Genomic DNA, 22830 nt, shown 5'->3' with positions numbered 1-22830 from the left:
CCTAATTTTTAAAGTTTTTCCCTTAATTAAAATAAACATAAGAAATAGCTAAATAATTTTTTTTAAAGAATAGTAGTTACCATAGTGTCTGTCTTTTTCCTTAAAATATTTGGATAAAACTTCATATACTATAGCTTCAAATATTTCTATATCAAAAAGCCCAGAGTAAAGCCTTTCTAATTAATAAGTGAAAATTTTATAAGGCTTCAAGGCCACATAATGGGGAATCATGATTATCACATATTTTTATATATTTGAATCATTACTTACATTAGGGAAACTATTCGGTATTCATACATGCGAGATTGATTTATTTCACTTATGAGTATAGTCTCAAGCTGCACCCATTTATTGATAAATATCTCAATGCGATCCTTCTTTATAGCTGAATAATACTCCATTGTATAGAAATACCACAACTTTTTTATCCATTCCTCAGTTGATGGACACTTGGGTTGTTTCCAAGGTCTGGCGATTACAAATTGTGCTGCTATAAACATAGGTGCACATATATCCCTGTGGTATGATGCTTTCAGTTCTTCTGGGAATATGCCTAGAAGTGGAATAGCTGGAATAAATGGGATTTCCAATCCCAACTTTTTGAGAAACCTCCAGACAGATCTCCACAAAGGCTGTACCAGTCTACACTCCCACCAACAGTGCAGGAGAGTTCCTTTTTCCCCACAGCCTCTCCAGCATTTGTTGTTGTTGGTTTTCTTGATCCTGGCCATTCTTTCAGGAGTGAGATGGTATCTCAGTGTGGTTTTAATTTGCATTTCTCTAATGACCAATGATGATGAGCATTTTTTCATGTATTTATTTGCCATTTGCATTTCTTCATCTGAGAATTGCGTATTCATCTCAGATGCCCATTTTTGGATTGGATCTTTGAATTTTGAAGGTCTGAGTTTTTTAAATTCTTTATATGTTTTAGACAAAAGTCCCTTGTCTGAGAGAGAGTTCACTAAAATCTTTTCCCAGTTTGTGGGTTTTCTTTTCACTATGCTGGAGATTTCTTTTGACATGCAAAAACTTTTTAATAAGAAGTGGTCCCAGTTATTGATTCTGGGAAGTATTTCCCGTGCAGTTTGAGTCCTATTCATGAATTCTCTACCTACTCCTATGTCTCCAAGGTTTCTACCCAATTTGTCTTCCAATAGATTTAGCGTTTCTGTTTTAATATTCAGATCTTTGACCCATTTAGATTTTAATTTAGTACATGGTGATAGACATGGGTCTAGCTTTAGTTTTTGGCAAATGGAGAGCCAGTTTTTCCAGCACCATTTATTAAAGAGACTGTCGTTCTTCCAGTGAACCTGCTTGGCTCCTTTATCGAAGATAAGGTGGTTGAGTGTGTTTGTAGTTGTGGTTGTATCTTCTAATCTATTCCATTGATCTTCAGCTCTGTTTTGATTCCAATACCATGTTGATTTTACTACTGTTGCTTTGTAGTATAATTTCAAGTCAGGGATTGTGATGCCTCCTGCTTTGTCTTTGCTGCTTAGAATTGCTTTTGCGATTCTAGGTCTCTTCTGGTTCCAGATGAAATTTAGGAGTGATTTCTCTAGATCTATAAGGTATGTTGATGGTATTTCTATTGGGATTGCATTGAATCTGTATAAGAGTTTTGGGAGAATGGCCATCTTCACAATGTTTGTTCTTCCTATCCATGAGCAAGGGATGTCTTTCCATTTTCTGAGATCATCTTCAATTTCCTTTTTCAGTGTAATATAGTTTCCACTGTATAAGTCTTTCACTTCTTTCGTAAGAGTAATTCCTAAATATTTCATTTTTTTGCTTGCTAATGTGAATAGTCCAGTTTCCCTTATTTCCCTCTCTGTGGTTTTGTTGTTTGTGTATAGGAATGCTATTGATTTCTGAGTATTGATTTTGTATCCAGCCACATTCCTGAATTTATTTATTGTATCTAAGAGTCTTTCAATGGAGCTTAGGGGGTCTTCTATGTAGAGTATCATGTCATCTGCAAACAATGACAACTTAACTTCTTCTTTTCCTATCTTTACCCCTTTTATTTCTCTTTCTTGCCTAATTGCTCTGGCTAGTACTTCCAGTACTATATTAAATAGGAGTGGTGATAAAGGACATCCTTGTCTTGTGCCTTATTTCAAAGTAAAGGCTTTCAATTTTTGGCCATTTAGTATGATGCTGGCTGTTGGTTTGTCATAAATGGCCTTTATTATATTGAGGTAAAGACCATCTATTCCAATTTTCTGTAGAGTTTTTATCATGAATAAATGTTGGACCTTATCGAAGGCTTTTTCTGCATCTATAGAAATGGTCATGTGATTCTTATTTTTGGCTTTATTGATATGGTGAATTACATTTATTGATTTGCGTATATTGAACCATCCTTGCATTCCTGGGATGAATCCCACTTGGTCATGGTGTATAATCTTCTTGATGATTTGCTGGATCCTATTTGCCAATATTTTATTGAGGATTTTTGCATCTGTGTTCATTAGGGAGATCGGTCTATAGTTCTCTTTTTTAGTTGGGTCTTTCTCAGGTTTTGGTACTAGAGTGATATTTGCTTCCAGGAATGACTTAGGCAGGATTGCTTCCCTTTCAATTTCATTGAATAGTTTGAGGAGTGTCGGCATTAGGTCTTCTTTGTATTTCTTGTAGAATTCTGCAGTGAATCCATCTGGGCCTGGGCTCTTCTTGGTGGGTAAGGACTTAATTACATTTTCAATTTCAGTAACCGAGATTGGGTTATTCAACAGTTTTACATCCTCTTGATCTAGCTTTGGCACTTCATATGCTTCTAAGAAACTGTCTATTTCTTCTGTGTTATCAAACTTTTGAGAGTAGAGGTTTTCAAAATAGGTGTTGATGATCTTCTGTATTTCTATTGGGTCTGTAGTGACTTCTCCTTTTTCATTTCTTATTGCATGAATTTGAGCTTTTTCTTCCCTTTTTTTAATAAGGTTGGCTAGGGGCTTATCGATTTTATTTATTCTTTCAAAGAACCAACTCTTTGATTTGTTGATCCTTTGGATTGTTTTCTTAGTCTCTATTGCATTGATTTCTGCTCTGATTTTTATAATTTCCTCTCTTCTTTTGGCTTTGGGCTTGACTTGCTCTTCCTTTTCTAGCTGTTTGAGGTGTAGCATCAAGTTATTTATTTGTATTCGTTCTGTTTTCCTGATGTGGGAACTCAGTGCAATAAATTTTCCTCTCAGAACGGCTTTCATTGTATCCCACAGATTCTGGTAAGTTGTATCTGCATTTTCATTTTCTTTTAGGTATTGTTTGATTTCTTCTTTAATTTCTTCTGTGACCCACTGATTACTCAAGAGTGTGTTATTCAGTTTCCATGTGTTTGTGGGATTTTTGCAGTATCTTTTATCATTAATTTCTAATTTCAGAGCGCTGTGATCCGATAACATGCAAGGGATGATTTCAGCTCTTTTGCACTTGTTTAAATATGTTCTATGAGCTAATATATGGTCTATTTTAGAAAATGATCCATGTACTGCTGAGAAGAATGTGTATTCTGATGTTGTTGGGTGGAACATTCTGTATATGTCTATCAAACCCATTTGTTCACAGGTATGATTCAGTTCTGTTATTTCTTTACTCATTTTCTGTCTGGTCGATCTGTCCCTTGGTGTCAATGGCGTATTAAGGTCTCCCGTTACAATTGTGTTACTGATAATTTGAGTTTTCATTTCTGTTAATAATTGTTTTATATAACTGGGCGCTCTGGAGTTTGGTGCGTATATATTTAAGATAGTTATCTCTTCCTCTTGGAGTTTTCCCCTTACGAGTATGTAGTGACCTTCTTTGTCCTTTATGGTCATTGTTGGTTTAAAGTTCACGTTGTCTGCAAACAGAATGGCTACTCCTGCCTTTTTTTGGATTCCTGCTGCATGAAGAATTGTTTTCCATCCTTTGACTTTCAGTCTGTGAGTATCCTTCTGGGTTAGATGGGTTTCCTGTAAACAGCATATGGTTGGATTTTGTTTCTTGATCCATTCTGCTAGTCTTTTTCTTTTGATTGGTGCATTGAGACCATTTACATTAATGGTTATTACTGTTAAATGTTGTTTAATTGTAGGATTCTTATCTCTCTGCTGTTGCATCTTTATCTTTCTGTTCTGTTTAATTATTTGCTTTGCTTAGTGGTTTTTTCCTTTGTGTATCTAAACTGTCTTTCAATATTTTTTGCAGGGTTGGTTTGGTGTTCATGAAGTTCTTCAGCTGTTCTTTGTCATGGAAGTATCGTATTTCACCATCTATTTTAAATGATAGTTTTGCAGGATATATCAGTCTAGGTTGGAAATCATTTTGCTTTAGGGTCTGGAATACTTCACTCCATGCTCTTCTTGACTTTATTGTTTGTGATGAGAAGTCTGCTGTGATTCTGATAGGTTTTCCTTTATAAGTGATCTGTCTTTTCTCTCTGACAGCTTTTAATAATCTATTCTTGTGTTGGATTTCTGGGATGGTGATTATTATATGTCTGGGTGTAGTTTTATTTTGGTTATGACTATTTGGAGTTCTATATGCTTCACTGATCCTGATGTCAGTTTCTGATCTCATGCTTGGGAAGTTTTCAGCTATTGCTTCTCTAAATATCCTCTTGATATCCTTTATGTTGTCTCCTTTTTCATTAATCCCTATCATTCTTATGTTATTCTTCTTTGCATCATCTTGCAGTTGTTGAATTGTTGTTTCCTGATTCCTTGTTATTTTTAAAAGATCTTTCCTTTCCTGTTCACTTGCTGCAATCCTGTCTTCAAGGTCTGAAATTCTATCTTCACTTTCATTAAGGCGGTTTTTACAACTTTCAGTGGAGTTTTTTATTTCCTGTATATCTCTGTGCATCTGCATTATGTATTCTGTTTGTTTCTTATATTGCTCGTCTAGGGATTCTATCTTTTTGTTTAATTCCTCCAATTTTTTATCTGTGTTTTCTTTAGATATATTTAGAATCTCTTTCATTTCTTTTATCATTTCTTCTTTTATCTGGGAAATTATTTCGAGTTTGAATTTCTTTAAAGCTTCCTGGAGTTGCTTGTCAACTTCAGTACTATTGTGTCTAATATATGAGGAGGATGAGATATATTTTCTTCTAAATACACTTCTCCTAGGGTTTCCTGAGATGGGCTGGAGGTTTGAGGTTGTAATTTGGTCTTTCGTTTTGTCATTTTCCTATATTTCTGTGTTTCAAGTGTTATTTGAAAGCCTCCTCAGGATCTGTTGAAAATCCCCTTCTATGTTTGCAGCTACTGAGACTCTGGCACCACTCTACCCCAGGCCATTGGGCCTGCAGAACCAATGGCCCTTCTCTGCTTGTTCAGAACTCCGCGGTTCCAGACAAGCTGGGCCTCAGGGACACTGTGCGCCCACCTGCCCCTTGGTAGATCCACAGCTCTTGGATCGCAGCCGGGTTAGGGTACTCACCACAGACCGCAGTGCCTCAGGAGCCTGTGATCCCTCCCTGCTTGCAGAGATATCCACAAACCTCCAGACAAAGGAAGGGCCTCCTGCGGGCACTCCGGATCTACCCCGCTCCTCCTCTGCACGCAGATGGCTATGCGTGGCTGGGCTCAGGCCGAGGTGCCTCAGGAACCCGGGACCCCTCCTCCTCCAGACAAAGGAAGGGGCCTCTGCAGGCGGCTCCGGATCCGCGCAGCTCCTCCTCCGCACACCGACGGCCAGGCGCGGCTGGGTACGGCCGAGGTGCCCCAGGAACCCGGGACCCCTCCTCCTCCAGACAAAGGACGGGGCCTCTGCAGGCGGCTCCGGATCCGCGCAGCTCCTCCTCCGCACACCGACGGCCAGGCGCGGCTGGGTACGGGCCGAGGTGCCCCAGGAACCCGGGACCCCTCCTCCTCCAGACAAAGGACGGGGCCTCTGCAGGCGGCTCTGGATCCGCGCAGCTCCTCCTCCGCACACCGACGGCCAGGCGCGGCTGGATACGGGCCGAGGTGCCCCAGGAACCCGGGACCCCTCCTCCTCCAGACAAAGGAAGGGGCCTCTGCAGGCTCTCCGGATCCGCGCAGCTCCTCCTCCGCACACCGACGGCCAGGCGCGGCTGGGTACGGGCCGAGGTGCCCCAGGAACCCCGTATTTTTCTCTTAAAATGAGGAGCTCTGGCAGTTTCCCTTGGAGCTTTGAAAGGCAGATTTTTGTTTGTTTGTTGTGTTTTGCTTTGTTTTAAGCAGAGTCTTACTATGTGATCCAGACTAACCTTAAACTCACTATGTATCCCAGGCTGGTTTTGAACTCCCCAGTGGCTCTCCTGCCTCAGCATCCCAAGTGCTGGGATCATGAAGGCAACTTTTGAGAGGTGCTGGGTGGAAGTCCAGGAGACCCAGAGTACTTTCTTATCAAACAATCTATTTGAATTTTATCTGAATGTGTTTTGATAACTTGAGTCACACCTAGGCCACCCATCTGGTGACTGTAATTAGTCTGGGATCCTTTTACTTAAATTAGGATTGTGCCTGACAAGAAATCATTTACATCCAGCTCTTTCTAGAAGAAAGCCTAAATAACTTTGTTTCCTATACCCGCTGGTCCAGAAGGGGTAGGGGCCTATCCTCCTCAGGGGATAAGCTCCAGTCTGCTGTATGGTGGCTGGAGGAGAACGAGGAGAAGCTGAGGGCTTATGCTTCATCTTATCCTACTGGCTAATAGGAGAGGCCTCTAGGGTTTGTGGGTACCTGGGGGGAGACTGGTTCCCATCAGTGGTCACCAGGGTTGCCCATTGTTTTACTTTTTACTGGTTCCAGCCAATCACAGGCACTCAAAATTCAAGCCAACACTTAAACTATTAGCACAAAATTAGCTGTATGATTAATGCAAGGAGTCTCGCTATAGTCTATTGGCTCCTAAAGGACCAGTCCAAATCCAATGAACAGAAATGCTAACATGAAACCTAGGAAGATGTTTCTGGGGTATTTGCTGGCTGAAAAGCTTTGTTCAAATGTGGGTTTCATGAAAATGAAATGAACAAAAGAGGAGCGATGCCACTAAGTAAGTCACTCAGCAATGTCTTTGTTTGTTCTTGGAGGTCACAGTGTTGGGCTTACCAGGCCCATTTGCTGCTTGGAAAGGAGGACTGACTGGTACCTTTCTGTGTGAGATTCCTATTAACCTTGAAATAGGACCCCAGAAGTTCTAGGTACCCTCATAAGTACTTACCATCTAAGAGTGGGATTTAGCTAATGGAGTTTGAATATTCTAATCTCACTTGAATGCCTCTTTCTATAATGAGAACTGTGTACTGGTCCCCATATAGCATGCCCTTAAACCCAAGATTCTGCCTAATTCCTTCAGTCAGAGTCCACCTTGGATAAGCAGCTATTTTAGTTTTTTAGGGTTGTCATCACAAAGAGCTATAAACTGGGTGGCTTAAAATCACAGAAACATACGCTCTCCCAGTCTGGAGGCTGGAATTCTGACATCAGCATTGCTTTTGGGTGGTTCTCCCTCCATCTGTAGGTGAGAGTCCTTTATGTTTCCAACTTCTGGTGCTGGCTAGAAATCTGTGGTATTCCTTTGCCTTTGTTACCTTTCTCTTGTTGCTGAGAGAAAATATCTGATGCCCAAAATTAAAGTGGAAAAGGTTTATTTAGCTCATAGTGTCTGGAGGTTTCAGTCCGTATTTGGTTGGCTCCAAGGCAGAGTGGCACATGGCAGGGGGCAACAGTTCATAGCAATGGAAAAACAGCAAAAGCAAAAAGGGACACGAGAATGAGGAGAGAAGATTCTGTTATTTACATTGTATGGAGGCCACACCCATCCACTGAGACCCATAATCCCAGCATCGGACCATGAATCAGTCACAAACTCTAGAAGCGTGCCCCCACGGCTGCATGAAGCTTTGTGGGAACATCCAGACACAAAGCATAAGATCCTTCACTTCATACACATATCACTCTTACCCTTGCCACTGCAAGAACCTGGCTGGCCATGTTCTCCCTGCCTATTTGTATCCTATCTTCTCTTCTGACAAGATTACCAGTCCTATTAGCTTAGAGCCTGCTCAACTGACCTCAGCTTAATTACATCTGCAAAGACCCTGATTTCCAAATTAGGTCACATTCGCAAGTCATGGACATTAAGAATTCGATCTATCTTTTAAGGGGACATATCAGTAACCCTTAGATTAGGAAATAATTTCCCATGACATCTTCTTCCAGAAGAAGATGTCTTAGATTCTAGTTCTTGTGTCAATGATTTCTCATTGTAAAATTTATAAATTAGTCTCAGGGAATGGTTTGCTCTCCATAGAATTGGACTATAACAATAAATGCACAGAAAACCAGCACTTTTGTTTTCTTGGGAGAGAAATTTCTCCTTCTGAGCTAATAAATTGATTCTGCTTTGATTTATCAGTCTTATGGTCCATCTCTGAGATTCTGGCTAGTATGGGAGCAACTACCATCTCTGTGCTAGGAAGACTATACTTCTTAACTTAGGAGGCTAAGAAACAGACCTGCTAATTTATGTGCTTCAAGAGACCAAAGCATTGAACCATCTGGATATTGTCAGGATAATAGCCCAGTCCCACATTGCCAGTGGTCAACTGAGGGACATTATTTGTCTTATTTGGTTTTCTACCATGTTATGTAATATATATTGAATTTCTATCATATTATCTAATTATATTAACAATCCAAAATAATATAAACATGTTATATAAGGTATTATACATATAAATTATGTAAAGACAATTACACACAATGTTATACAACATAGTTATATAATAGAGTGTAATATTGGATTTCTAATATATGGATCTTATGTAAGAATAAACATTTCAAAGAGAGCTTAGTTCCTTGGTGAAACTAACAAAACTCCCAACCACAGATAAAAAAGGAGGTAATTAAAACCAGGGATATTTCAAATCTTGTCTCAGATTCAAACTTAATAAAAAAAGTGTTAAAGGGAAGTGGTAAGGCAGTTGGTATAGTCAATGAACTTAATATATTAGTCAAAGAACAACTGATCATGGCAGTGTCTTCAGTCTCTCAAGTACTATAATCAGTTTAGCGGATTCACTTCAAAGGTTGATCTTTCTGTTCCCTTCTCAAAATTTAAACCAATTATTAATCAAAAGGATGACAGTGAATCTGCCATCTTCTATGGAATGAAAACAGAAACACACGCATCTGCTCCGTGGAGGCAGAAGAAACTGTGCCCAGAACATTGCACTAAGGTAGGGACTGGGTGATTAATGGTGCTGTTTCCGGAGGAAGACCGGATGTGGGAACTGAGCAGAGCGGGTGATATATTTTATCAGCTACTGTCGAGAATCTGGCTGACTTGCAGAGGGAGAGAACTGCTGAGCAGCGCTGGAAGGAAAGGCAGCATTTTGCTGATTGAAACTAAGTCTCCCAGGACTGCTCCCAGACTTGAGTGTGCCTAATCAGCAGAAGAGATTGCTCAAACACAAATTCCTGCCTCAATTTAGTAGGGCTGAAGTGGGACTGGTACATTTGCATTTCTATCAAGGTGTTACAAATGCTGCTGGTCTGTGGATCTGGTTTGAGTAGTGCCTTATTTTAGAAAACAATTAAAAGTTAGAGGTTACTCATGGAATTAATTTCCCAAGGAGTAAGAAGTCTTTTGAAAAGAACAGTTTGGGAAAGAAGGATTCAACTATGTATTAGGATGCTTTTGCAGCTAATAAGACACCTAAAAACCTAAGATTAATCACAACTTGCAAGTTTAAGTTTTCTAAGGGTTTCCAGGTATTTACTCAGTTGGGCAACGGCTCACAGAAGAGACTTTGGGATTCAAAACACAGTATCTCCAGTGATGGTGCTCCAGTGATGGTGCTTTGGTAGGCTGAACTAAAGAAACTGGCTCAAGACCTCTTCATTTCTTCTCTCCTAAAGTGCCAGAGAACTTTCTATGAGTTCTGCATGCTCACTTAAATACTATATCCGTCAGAGAGGAACACAGTTGCCTTCAATTCTCTTACTGAAATTTCATTAGCTAAGCAAGAGTACATTCGTATCACAGAGCCAGGCTTGGTGGCACACCAGTGGTGGTGAACCTGTGGCATGCAAGCCTCTATGGGCTGTTCGTATCATTGGAAACTCTAAAAGATTCACCATCCGCACCCTGGAATAGGGTGTACACCACAGAGTGCACAAGCGAGCCTTGTTTATGGAAAAAGACAAGTCCTCCTTTGTTTTCCTGAGTTCACCACAGCTCTGTGATACCACTTCTGTTTTGGCAGCTTAGCAAACTTCTTTTCCTCTTTCCAGTCTACTAAAGTGCTGACACCTTTCTTTCTTAATTTCTCCAGGTGGCCTAGGATGCTTCTTCTGGGTTCCCTGTAGATATTTCTCCATATGGCAACTATCTTAAGGAGTTATAATTTTTTCTGGATGTGTGTGTATGTGTGTTCTCACTAGATAGAATATAAGCTTAAGAAGAGACCAGGTTAGAGACCAGGCATCTCATAGCTGTACCCTAATTGTGTAGCATAGGCCTAGTACAGGTAAATATTCAGTAAAAGCCTGATAGAGTGAATAATAGATGAGCTAATCCTTGAAGAATTTGAATAGCAGTATTAGTCTAGGAGGGCTCTCTCCTGTACTGTGTTGAAACACAGGTCCTGTTAAAGATTTGCTTTACTGTTCTTGTATATCTGCCTTCAATTTATTTCTCAGGTAGTGTGGGCTTCAAACAACCTGTAAATCAATTTTGGACTTTTTGTCTTAAGTAATGTGAACAGAGAGGTCGTTTCCAAAGAATAAGCAATTAACACCCTGAGCTGTTAACACCAAGGAGCTGCAGAGACCAGCACCCAGTAATGTCGACCTGCAGTGTCTAGTTCAAGCTGGCACCGGATGATGATGGCCACCAGCAGCACGGATCAACAACTGGCTGTGTGAGTGCTGGCATTCAGCATTACCTGGTGATGTGAGGACTGCTAACAGAGCTGTGTTTTGCTAGTTGACGATTTCTATCTAGATTTACCAAAAGAATCCTAGGCTGATTGGCAACCACAAAGGCACCTTCCTTTTTAAGGGTCCCCAGAAAGAGGACAGACCATGACCATAATTAGAACAGTCCTTCCTCATCTGGGACAAACAGCCACCGGAATCTTTGCTTCAGTGTTGGCAATAAATGGCAGGCCTGGCTGTGTGGCCCTTCCCACTGAGAAAGTCTAATACTGTCCCTCCTTCTGTTCTGTAACGACCTGTTTCTTTCTCTTCCTTCTATTTCTTATTCATGAGATCTCTTTTTTTTCTGCATTCTCATTAGGGACTCCTACTATTTTAAAAGGCTTCTCATTATTAGTTTGAAATTGTGCTTTCTGGGGGAATTGGACCTAGGCCTCCCATAGGAGGAGATTGCTGAAGCATTTGGTGTTAAGTTTTGGCAAAAGTTAATCTGACATTTGTTTTGACAACAACCTATTTTTTCCCTCTCCTCTCAAGATCTTTAACTTTATTAACAGCTACTAAACTATGAGATACAAACCAATCAAAAACATTAAAGAATAGTTGCTTGCTTGGTAAAGATGTGAAGTTTTCAAATAAAAACAGATGCTCCTCTTCTCATACAGGCTGTCGAGCTCACTACACTAGAGATTTGAGTACTTCTCTTAGGAAGACTTGGAAGCCTGCCCTAGGATTGAATGGCAGCTTCTATCCAATAGATTACCTATTTTCCCTTTCCTAGTAACATTCTATAGGAGAAAAAAACTCAAAACAAAACTATAGTGCTGCCCTCTGGTAAAAGACAAATACAGAACTTGAAATAAAGCAAAAGGCAAGACAGCCTCCTGAGAAGCAAGTGGAACAAAGAGTGGGCTTCAACTGGATCCAGTTGGAACAGTTTCCTTCAGTAAGAAGTGCATATGCCAAGGAGGAAGTTCAGCTTTTAGGATCCATTACTGTGGCTTCCTGAATAATTTTTTCTCTGATCTATTCAAATTACAGTGATAAAATACATCATGGCCTTGATTCTCACCACAATCCCTCTAGACAGAGGTATTTGTTTTCAGTCTGGAGCAAAGCTAAGATACTAAATGAGGTCCTCTCCTCCTTCCTCTCCTCTCCTCTCCAGCCATCTCTGGTGGTTCTCACAGCAATGTTTCATCTTTCCATTCTCCTGCAGTGGGTCAAGTTGTCATAGAACCAGCTGCTCCAAATTCTGAGCATCTACTTAGTTTCTTAGGATCAGGAGAGAAGTGAAAAGCAACAGAATTAGGTGTGCTCACTTATGGTTAATAGATGAAATGCAATTTCATAGAAGTTCTTTGTATAAGGAGAAATTGCTCAGGCTCAACTCCAAGAAATTAGAGAGCACCTGATTCAGGAGACCTTTTTCAGCTCTTCAAATCTCCCGGAGATCACCATCAAAATCAGCATCTTCAAATGCAGGGAGGTGCTGCTAGCAGCAGAAGCAATCGCTGGCACAGAGCTGGCAGAACAAAGCTGTCATAGTTTTCCACAGGTTTGGAAGCGGGCTTTGCAGAAGCTGTGGGCTTGGATTGAGAACCATAAATCTGTACAGAAGAAATATTCTTATCAGCATTAATGACATCAACACACTCATGCAATTGGGGAGTGGCTAGTAACTGAGGCGAATAAACATTGGAAATGGCCTAATAGGGCAATACATTTAAATCTGATGGTCTCTTTGGCAATGTTAAGAAAGGAGTATTTGGAGATGGCATGAGCATGGGCATAGGCGTTGGTATTGGCTCTATTCCATCAGATATTGTGAACCTGCCTGCCTCTTCCAAGACCACCTCTATTTACATGATCTATGAATCCAGTGTCAATAAAGTCTGTTTTTACACCAGGAGGAGCCTCTGCTGTGCCCACAGAATCAGGTACACAGGGTACACTGTAAATCATGGAGATGGATTAAACTCAATCAGATATCTCTCACTAGGATATTAGATCTGGCCTCCACATTTAGTTTGTGCATTAGTCTGCCACTGACAGTCCAATCTGGCTGGTCCTACATAACTTATGATAGTCCTTGCTATACTTGTTACAGAACAGATCAGCAACTATTTTCAACTCAGCTACTTCTGACTGGAGTCAAGAAACAGTCCAGATCAGTGTAGACATAGATTCAACCCGACCAGAATATAGCCCCTACATAGACTGAATGAGGTGAAATTAAGCCAGCCGCAGGTCACAGTAGAACACTGTAGGCTGTCATGGCTTTCCATAGCTGTCATGATGTGATCTTCACAAATAATGTGCTCCACTTGGATTGGTTCTAGCTCATCTTCCTACTGGTCAGATAGTTAGCAATCTGCTTTCTTGCTTTCTGAACCAGTTTCATTTTTTTCTCCAAAAGTTTAAGAAGGTTTATAACTAACTTCAAATTGGCTCATATATGCACAGCTTTAAATGCAGAGCCTATTACATTCTGATATTTCTTCTGACTGAATATAGATGTGAAAAACCAACAACCCAGTTTAACAGCACCCTAGATACCTACACTGGGTCACATTGAGGTTACTAGTCTTGTTCATGTGTTGCAGTATCTGCTGGAAGGATGGAGTGAGACCATATGCATTATTTCAGTATAGTAAGTAGATATTTGCAGTAGAACATTTTGGGACCATGGAAGGCTTTGACTTGATCGACTGAAATTCATCACATTCTGCACAGGTTGCACCTCTTTAGTTCTAAAGGAGCTTATAAAGCAAAAGGCAAGACAGCCTCCTGGTATAAATTTAGTGTGTGTGCTTCAGATTATTGGGCTGCTGATTTTGGAAAACCTTGAGTCTTTTGCTATGGGAATGGATTTTTTGGGTATGGGGTCCGAGTTTCTCAGACTTGCTGTGCTTGATTTTCACTATCACCTCCTCTGTGTTGCTATTGTATCTCAAGTAATTTGAGATCCACTTTGGATTGTGTATTTGTCTCAAAAATAATGGTTCCGATGTTTTTGTTGTACTAACCACAGCTAAAATCTAGTCTGTTGTGATTGTCCTTTTTTGTGAGCCTGGCTAGTGGGGTTATCATTTTAGAAATATTAAAAATGTGTTATGTTAAAGAGCTTTTGATTTGAGTATTTGGTTGCTATGTTCTCTTGTCCCAGGTTGTAGCCATAAGATATAAAGTTCAGGTTTTGTCTGGTAAAGGTCCCACCAACCATGGGAAACACACAGTGTTTCAAAGGACTTGCCACCAAGATCCATTTTGGCTAATTGGGACAAATTTAGGAAGGACCATTTTTAAAAAAATAAGCTGATCTTCTTTTGTAACACAGTTTAGTCTTAGTACAAATTGAGAAACCAAGAATACTGGCCAAAATATAGGTCTCTGAATTATACGATTTTCCATACAAATACCAATCTGTTCTATAAAAGGGAAAGAAAGTATTGAGATATCTCATACATCCAGGTTTTTATGAAATTATTTGGGTGGTTACAGTTCCTAAATCTCTTCTTTTCATCCCCAACCAAGCCCTCCCACCACCTTCCTTATCAATCCCAGCATGACTAAAATAGAAATCGAACTAGTGCCCCCACTTCACTTGGGGGAATTTGTTCCCATTGCAGGAAGTGTCAGGTGGGAATGGAAGTATTGTCAGAGTACATGTTCTCCTTTCAATAATAGACACGGCTCAATATAAAGAAAGAGTTGGCAGTTTTTCCCAAGAATTCTGATAAGTTTAGGGATGAATTCACTACCTTGAGTGCAACTTTCTTTTGGTTTCTCTAGACAAGGTCTTGCTGTTTAGTTTAGGTGGCCTTGAATTCTCTAGGCAATCCAGACTGTGCCTCAGATGCCTCTTGAGTGCTGGGACTACACGTGTGTGTCACCACAACTGGCAAGAGCCCCTACCCTCTTACAGACAGAATATCACTGTGTGAGTGCAAATTTTGTTCAGACTTGGAAGGACATAATTGCAATGTTAACTCATTGCTCTATTCCTGGTGAGAAAGAAGGTACTATATTCTTTAACAGGCTGCTGCAGTAGCTGAGAGGGGGGCAGCTGACACTCTAGACCATGATGTTCAGAGGCCTAAAAATGTAACAGTCCCATTTACAGACCCCAAATGGCACCCTGAAAATTCTATTCATGAGATGAGAATGGAGCATTTTGTAACTTGCATTTGAGAAGAAATGGGATGCTCTGGTTAAGCCACTCAATTATGACAGGGTTAAAGAGGTAACACAAGAAAAGGAAGAGAATCTTGCTGTGTTTTCAAATTGATTGTAAGAGTTTTTCCAAAGGTATTGGAAAAAGGAAAAGTTTTAATGACTTTGCATTTTTTAATGCAGTCTCCTCCAAATATTAAGAAGGAGTTAGAAAAAACTTGAGTCAGGAACCCAAACTCTGTTGTCAACCTTGGTGAAGGAAATCTTCAAGATCTGTAATAATTGGGACCGGACAGAAGAAGCAAAAGACAGATGGTTAGAGAAACCTCTAACAACCTTAGGCTGCTCTAATTTAACTGCCAAGAAATGCATATACTTCTTTAGCACTTATGTGGCTAAAGTTGGTAGAAAAATGTGCCTATTATTGAAAGGAGGACAATTCCTTTGAGGGCGGAATCAAATGGAGTGTCATGAAAAGGCAGTGTCTTGTCATCTGTACTGAGTAAGTGTGTCTTCCAGGCCCCACTACAGTGGGAGAACATCACCATCACTGTGGAGGAGCCTTGGGTAACTACTGGGATGGCAAGTAAAGAAAAATGTGGACTTGCCAAAAATTGTATCTAGGAACATCTTGTTTCTTTAGCTTGTATGTCATGGCGTTCACAAAGCTCTGTAGCCCTAACTTAACATCCCTGTTACCTAAATTCTACTAAGCATATAAGGTGAAAGGGTTCACAGAGGCACTTTAAAATCTTTCTGGGAATGATTGGCTCCTGCTACTTCTAGACATCTGAGTTCATCTGATATGGAAAAATCTTATTGCTACCTTTTTTCACTCTAAGGCATAATAGGTAACAATACAGGCCTTTACTTAAAGACCAGATGTCGTCCCTGGATGACATCTTATTTCTCCTGTTACTTATATGCAGTGACAATGGGATGACTGATTATTTAAGAGCAGTGGCTACAATTACCCCCATAGTGAGAAAAGCTACCAGGTTGCCTTTGGAAGTACAGAACCCTCACCAGGATCAAGATGTCTTATAGGAAAAAGGGCATTGGTAGATGACCAGAGGCCACCTTTTGCAATCCTGTTGAGAAAATATGATACAGAAGGAAAATGGGCTCTGTTGTGATGAGAAAGCTGCAGGAAGGATGTAAAGTATAGATTTTGGGAAAGAAATGAATGAGATATAAAGAAAGAAGGGAGGACATGTTTGGGTAAGAAAATTTTGGATGGTGAAATTTTGTCAGAGGGTTAAATTAAATTGATGAAGGTTTCACAGAGATTATGCTAATTAAAGGAAAGTTGTTCATGTAGTTATATTGACTCTATTTTTCCACTCAAATAGCAGCCCAAACTATGGAGTCGGGAAGGTTATTGGCTATGGTCCTAGATCAACCTCTGAAACAGGCCCCAGTGCTTTGATTGAGAGAGCAGAGGGCCTGAGACTTGAGTTTATCGAGATTTTCTTAGGATATTCCAGTTGTTTTGATTCCTGTCTGTAGGAAATAGTCTATGTCAGATAAATCTGTGATCCCTCCCCACTCACATTTGTGTCCTCACTGCCCGTCTTGTGAGGGCTTTCAGCAAGGCTACATTACATTCTGACATTTATATAGTTACTAGATAGCCATGCTGGGGGCTGGCTACTGCTAAGGGATATTGGGGATCCCACTGCAGAAAGTGCTGGGGCTTGGAGGACATACAGGCAGAGCCGACATCTAACTGTCCAAGGACAAAGATAGTTTGCAATCTCATCAAGCTTGAGCTCTTTAGTTAGGCAAAGTAGTTAAGTCAAATTGCGTACAAGTATATGGTGTGGAAAGGAGAGCTCCCTTTCACAACCAGGGGGAATTGTCAACTCTTCAACAGGTCAGGCTATTGTGTGGGTGAATCCTCTTTCTTTGTTTTGCGTAATGCCCTTATATGTATGCATGTAATCATGGTGTAGGTTCACAAAATCCAAGATTATAACTCTTGCCATATGGATAAGATTCTGTTTCTGCCATCAAGCAAGTCTTGAAATAAAGGCTTGTTCAGAGTTAAAGTTGCTGCTCTTGCTGAAGTGTGGCACAGGGAGTAAGTATTCTACATTGCTCTGTATGGACAGCTTTCAGCCTACCAGTCACAGCTGTTCTCTCATGAACTCTAGGTTGTCTGCAAATGCCATTTCAGATTTGACCTCTAAAGCCCTCAGGCCTAGAGAAAAGGGTCATCTCTGACTCTTACCCTCCCAGCAGTTGGCAGTTTTGGTGTAAAAGAGGTCTTATAGCCAGAGAATAAGTGGTATTGGCAGATGAGAAAGGCTTGCTTTTAAGGTGCTCACATTCTGGATGAGCTAAGTTGGTAGCGATTCATACTCAAGCAAGTATCTAGACTAAATGTGTTTCTGAGCCTAAGATCTACTGTGGCTCCATTTGCATGGACAGTAAAATTGAAAGTGGCTGCCAAGTGGCTAATTCCAATTCAGGGGTCACAGGGGCTTAGAGTAGTTACTGGTGATTTATGAAAGGGTGGGTGGGCAGTCATGAAGGCCTTACAATGGCTAGAGAGCCATTTTGTCTCGGGATAGAAAGTTTCCTATTGTACAAGACAGGGGGCATCTCTGAGATCAAGTTTCTATTCTAACAGGATATGGCCAGCCTGGAGAGGATGACAGTGAAAGATCTCAAAGTCTGAGCAGTATGGACAAGAGTTCATCCTTATAAAAAAAGGCCAGATGCAGTCTTGGAGGAATTTCTAGACCAGAAACACTGGGAGGAGCAGATGCTTGCTGCTGCTGCTGAAGGTCAAGCTGTGATGCCACAGGTAGAAAGGAAGATCCACAGTATCCTTTAGGAGTAATTATACAACCCTGTATCTTTAAACTGTTGGTAAAATTTATATCATTCAGACTAAAGAAATTCCACCTTAAGCAGATGATGATGAGGCAGGGCTTTCACCTAGTGTCTTCAGAGGAAGAACCAGAACCCCACAGATCCTTGGATACCAGGTATCATTAGAGCGAGAGATTGACAAGAGTTGGGGTTTTTTCTTTTTTCTTTATCCGTCAATACAGTCAACTACCCCAGATCAGCTAACAAGCAATTAAAGAAGAAGGATCTTTGCCCTTTAGCCTCCCTTAAGATCAAGGACCATGAAATCTCTAAGGCAAGGAAAGGTGAGGCAAAGGAGAAGCACCTCTAACTGTCTCATTTCCCCAAGGCTGCTAGAAGGGAGATGTGGTCAGCAGGTGACCATCACGCCTCTGATGGCTCCCTTTGTTCTTCCTCAATCCCCCCAGTAACTTAGGCCCACTTGCATCTGTGTCCTCTCCGCCCATTTATTGGTATCCTTCCTGGCTGTCAAACTGCCTTTCTCCACTCTGACACCTCTGCTGCCAGATAGGTATTGAGTTGGAGTCTCCCCAACTCCAGATGATACTGTTGCCTTTTTGTGAAATCCAGGGGGCACCCTGAGGTGGCTTAAATGTGGAAGGAAGGATCTGGGCCCCTTATTTGCATATGCAGTATTCACAGTAAGCTTTCAGCCCTGCTCCTCACTGAAACAGGCCTGCGGCTGCCATGAAAACAGCCTTCTCCAGTCTTCTTTCTGGTTTTAGTCGAGGGGGGCTCTCTCCTACGCACTAACCCTCCCCCACTCCAATGTTGCAGCACACACCCTGTTAAAGGCTCCTCTTTGGTGTTCCTGTTTTTAAAAAAATGCTGGAGAGAGGTGAAGGCCACTCAGGCTGGTAAACTGAACAAGTGCAAGTTTAGAAGAAGAGGCAAGCCATGTGCTGGAGTGGGCAGGCAGCTCTGAAGATGGCAGGAGAATCCATATAGTCAGAGGGCCAGGTCAAATGGATTTCATGCAGAAGGTGAGTGCAGATTGTAAATCATCTTGAAAAATGAGCAGAGGAACAGTGCATTTCACCTTAATTGAGATGATAGTATTGGCTCAGAAAACACCCTTCATGTTGTCTTTACACTTTATTTTCCTGAACATAAATGTATTACTCAGGGTTCTCTGGTGGAACGGAGCCAACAGAATGTATATATAATTTTAAGAGGGGCTAGGTTAGATTGGTTTATATGATGAGAGGTTGGGTAATCCCGTGATAGCTCAGGAAACCAGTAGCAGCTCATGCCAACAACCTGGAAGCCTCAAACATCAGAGACAGACCATGTATCTCCAACCTGAGGCTAAACACCTGGAAGATGCTAGAAGAGTCATCAGGACAAGTCTTCCTTCAAAGCTGGAGAATCTTGAGTCTGATATCTAGGATAAATAGCAGCAACAATAACAAAAAATACAACTGCTCAAGAAGAATTAAGTTTATGTGTATGAGCAAGCTTCTCTCTTCTTCCACCTTTCTTTTTTTCCATCTGGGTCCCCAGCCTAATGGGCAGTGATGACTGCATTCGTGGTGGGTTTTCCTCTCTATATGTGGCCCCAGAAGTCAATCATCTCTGGGAGCAATCTCACAGAGATTACTTCTGGATCCAGAGAGTAGGCCTCACCAAGTTTTAGGCATTTCTCAATCCAGTCAAGGTGACAACCAAGATTAATTATCATAGTAGATCAGACATAGTTGTGCAAAGTGCCATGTTCTCTTGTGACACTAGCTTTTGGAGCCTACCTTCTGGGCTGACTGTGATCTAACTACCTTAGGAAGAAGTCCCAGTGGAGGAAATTGAGCCTCTTGGCTCAGCCCCCATTCTAATAGCCACCACCTTTCCAGGTATGAGAATAAGGGATTTTGGAAATGATCCTTCAAACGACAATAGTTGACACCATGGGAGGTATCAACAATTGATACTGTGGGTAGTAAATAAGTGGATGTTGTTTTAGTTTTCTGTTTGGAGTATTTTGCTTGCAAAAATACAGAAATAGATCCATGGGGCAGATTAGTAGTTTTATGATGAACATGTAAGTGGTCAGTCTTACGTGAGCAGGGCTGCACCCTGTAAGTCACTCCTCTTCACATGTACAGAGGCCTTCTCGGGTGTGCAGGCTGAGAAGCAGGTTCCAAGGACCTGTTCTCAAAGAACTGAACCCAAGGAACACACAGCAGAATTGGACTTGAATTGGATGCCACTGAGGCAAAAATAAGGAGGAAGAGTCGTCTTGATACTTATAAGACAACATGAATATAGGGTCGACCTCCTCTAATGCCCTTCTCTTCAGTTTGCCTTCAGATGGAATTAACTTAAAACAGGAAGTGCACTTGGAATCACTTGAAATGAAGTTGCTGGGCTGAAATCAAGACTTGAGAAATGCTAGCAGCGAAGGGAAGAGATCAATCTTGTGTCCATGCTTGTGTTGCAATGTGGAAAAACTTTTGTAATCTGAATGAAACTCCAGTGATCATAAGCACTGAATGTCAACATTGACCACGGAGGAGGCACATGATTGGAATAATTGTGATCCATGGGGACCTCGGGAGTTGGGGTGAGGTGGAGAGGTAAGGAAACCAAGAGTGTTTACCAGACAAAAACATCCCCTGGAGCAGGGAGGGGAGCTAAAGAGGTCAGATGGATACATGTCCTACCAGTGACTCAAGATTTGGGGACATTGGAGATACCAACTCACATAAGGCATGGCCTAAGGGATGTGACTCACTTCTATTATCCATACAAATTCTCAGTGGAGAGTTCTGTCCTGCAGGCCAAGGGCCTTAAAGATCTATGTGGCTGGGGTTCCCAGTCTAGTCTTTTAGCACAATGTTAGGGGTATCCCTTTGTCCTCTGGTCCCCTGTTCTGCTGATGCTCCTTTATGAAGACCGGGTAGAGTAGAGGCCTCTGGAACCTTAACTATTCTTATGAGTCCCCTGGAGGCAGCAAGTGTGTCTTACACCGTAGATGCTTGGAAGAAGTGGAAATGAACACAGCACTTGGGAGAGCCCACAGGAACCGAGGGCACCTAGAGAAGACGCAAGCAATGAGACTACATGACGTCAAGTTCCAGGCGCTCTGGGGCTTTGCTTCAGGCCTTCAAAGTCCAGCACTAACAGGCAAGAAACCTGACTGATCTACCCGTTTCCCTTGCCCTTCTCTGAGAGATACTGGCTAGCCGGGAAAATGACTGGCTGAAAAGTAGAAGTAGCAAGAACCCAGATGATCTGGTGACTGGAATATCCAAAGAACTGAGCCGGGGTTTCGGTGCTGAGCCACTTTCCTGCAGCTTCCACAGCTGTCCCTTTGTTTTTGACAGTTAAAGTTTCTGGTGTCTCAGCCCATGTGTGCTCACTGCAATGCAGCAGCATCTCTTTCCTAGCCTGCCCTACACTCCTGGTTCAGCAAGAAACTCCCCAGTGTCCCCCTGAAACAAGGACATTTGCAAATTTAAAAAGACCTGAGTGCTTTGATTCAGACTTTTTATTTTATAGACAAGGAAGCGAGGAATGAGAAAGTTACACACCTTGTCAGAGGTAACTGTAAGGCCAAGCTCTACCCTTCTTTCCACTACAGCCTTGAAGTTGGTACCACTTCAAAGCAGATCAGAGGAGCTCATAAGACAGAAGCATGAGAGCACACCTTTAACAGAGGCAAGGCAGGTCTCTCCGCCTCCTTTGCTCACTCTCCCCAAGGTGGAAGGATGTGGTTTTTCTCCCTCTTTTAACCCTTTATCTCTATTTCACCTTGTAGTAGTGAGGGAGGCTTTTCACATGTTCACTCTGAAATATTGCTTTGGAATACTATTAAACTGGCAAGAAAGAGCATTGTTCATGTAGTGGAGTTTCCTCTCAGTAAAATGCATGCATCCCAGGTGCTGTGGGTTGCATTGTGCTCCACAAAAAAAGATAAATTAAAATCCTAATCCAAGTCACCTGTGAATGTAATCTTAGTCAGAAATAGGGTCTTCATAAATGTAATTAAGAAGTTAAGTTAAAATGAGGTCACACTGGAGTAGGGTGGGGCCTTAATCCAACATAACGATAACCTTAGAAGAGAAGAGATGCAGGCACAGTGAGAGGACCGCAAGACAGCGGAGGCGGAATTTGTACTGACACTGCCATGAGCCCAGGTATGCTTAGATCTACAGAAGCTGGAAGAGGCAAAGCAGACTTCTTTAGAGCCTTTAGAGGGACCAAGATGCCACCTAGACTTTTGGTTTTTGGCCTCTAGAATTAAGGGAGAAAAGAAGACTGTCATTTAAGTCACCTAGTTACTGGACCTATATTATGAGAGCCTGAGGAAAGTAATTCACCGGGCAGATAAGAGTTGGTAACTGGAACCCAAAAAGCAGAGACAAGATGAAGCCAAACCTTGTGTAGAGTGGTCAAGTGAGGAGGAAAGAAGGGGACCAAGAACAGAGGCTCTCAGGAGCCCATGCGGGGCTTATGTGGCATCGACTAGAAGATGAGCAAGGGTGACAGCTGAGCAGTGCACAGGCCGGGTGGGATCCCTGTCTGGGTGCAGGTAAGCTGTGAAGACTACAGATGGGTAACTGAGTCACTAATGTCATCACTGGTTTGTCCTCATCTTTGGGCTTTACTTCTGCGTTCATCAGCTGGCTAACATCAAGAGCTCCCTCCTAGCATTTCACTTGTGAGCTGACCACCTGAACTCTCCAAGGGGATGGACCTCATCTTCCTTCCATGTACCCTCCCCTGGGACCCTGCCAGTACTACAAGACTGTTTAGCATGTGTTTGCTTCTTAGTTGATTTGGTGTCACAACAGGAGTGCATAATGGGCTGTTTGGGGTTTCATTTTAACTATACTTGGGAAATCTGTTACAATAGATGGCTTTCAAATCCAAAAGTTCT

General features: G+C 41.6%; 1 pseudogene; it reads right to left on the bottom strand.

Annotated features, from left to right (window-relative positions):
• Positions 1-12373: 12373 nt before the first annotated feature.
• Positions 12374-15729, bottom strand: LOC100731069 (IST1 homolog; annotated as a pseudogene).
• Between the last annotated feature and the right edge of the window lie 7101 nt (positions 15730-22830).

This window comes from Cavia porcellus, unplaced genomic scaffold (assembly GCF_034190915.1).
Source record: "Cavia porcellus strain 051 isolate PalLab524CR breed Dunkin Hartley unplaced genomic scaffold, mCavPor4.1 scaffold_24, whole genome shotgun sequence".
Lineage (NCBI taxonomy): Eukaryota > Metazoa > Chordata > Mammalia > Rodentia > Caviidae > Cavia > Cavia porcellus.
The sequence above is the reverse complement of the archived record's forward strand: the minus strand, read 5'-3'. Positions and strand labels throughout refer to the sequence as shown.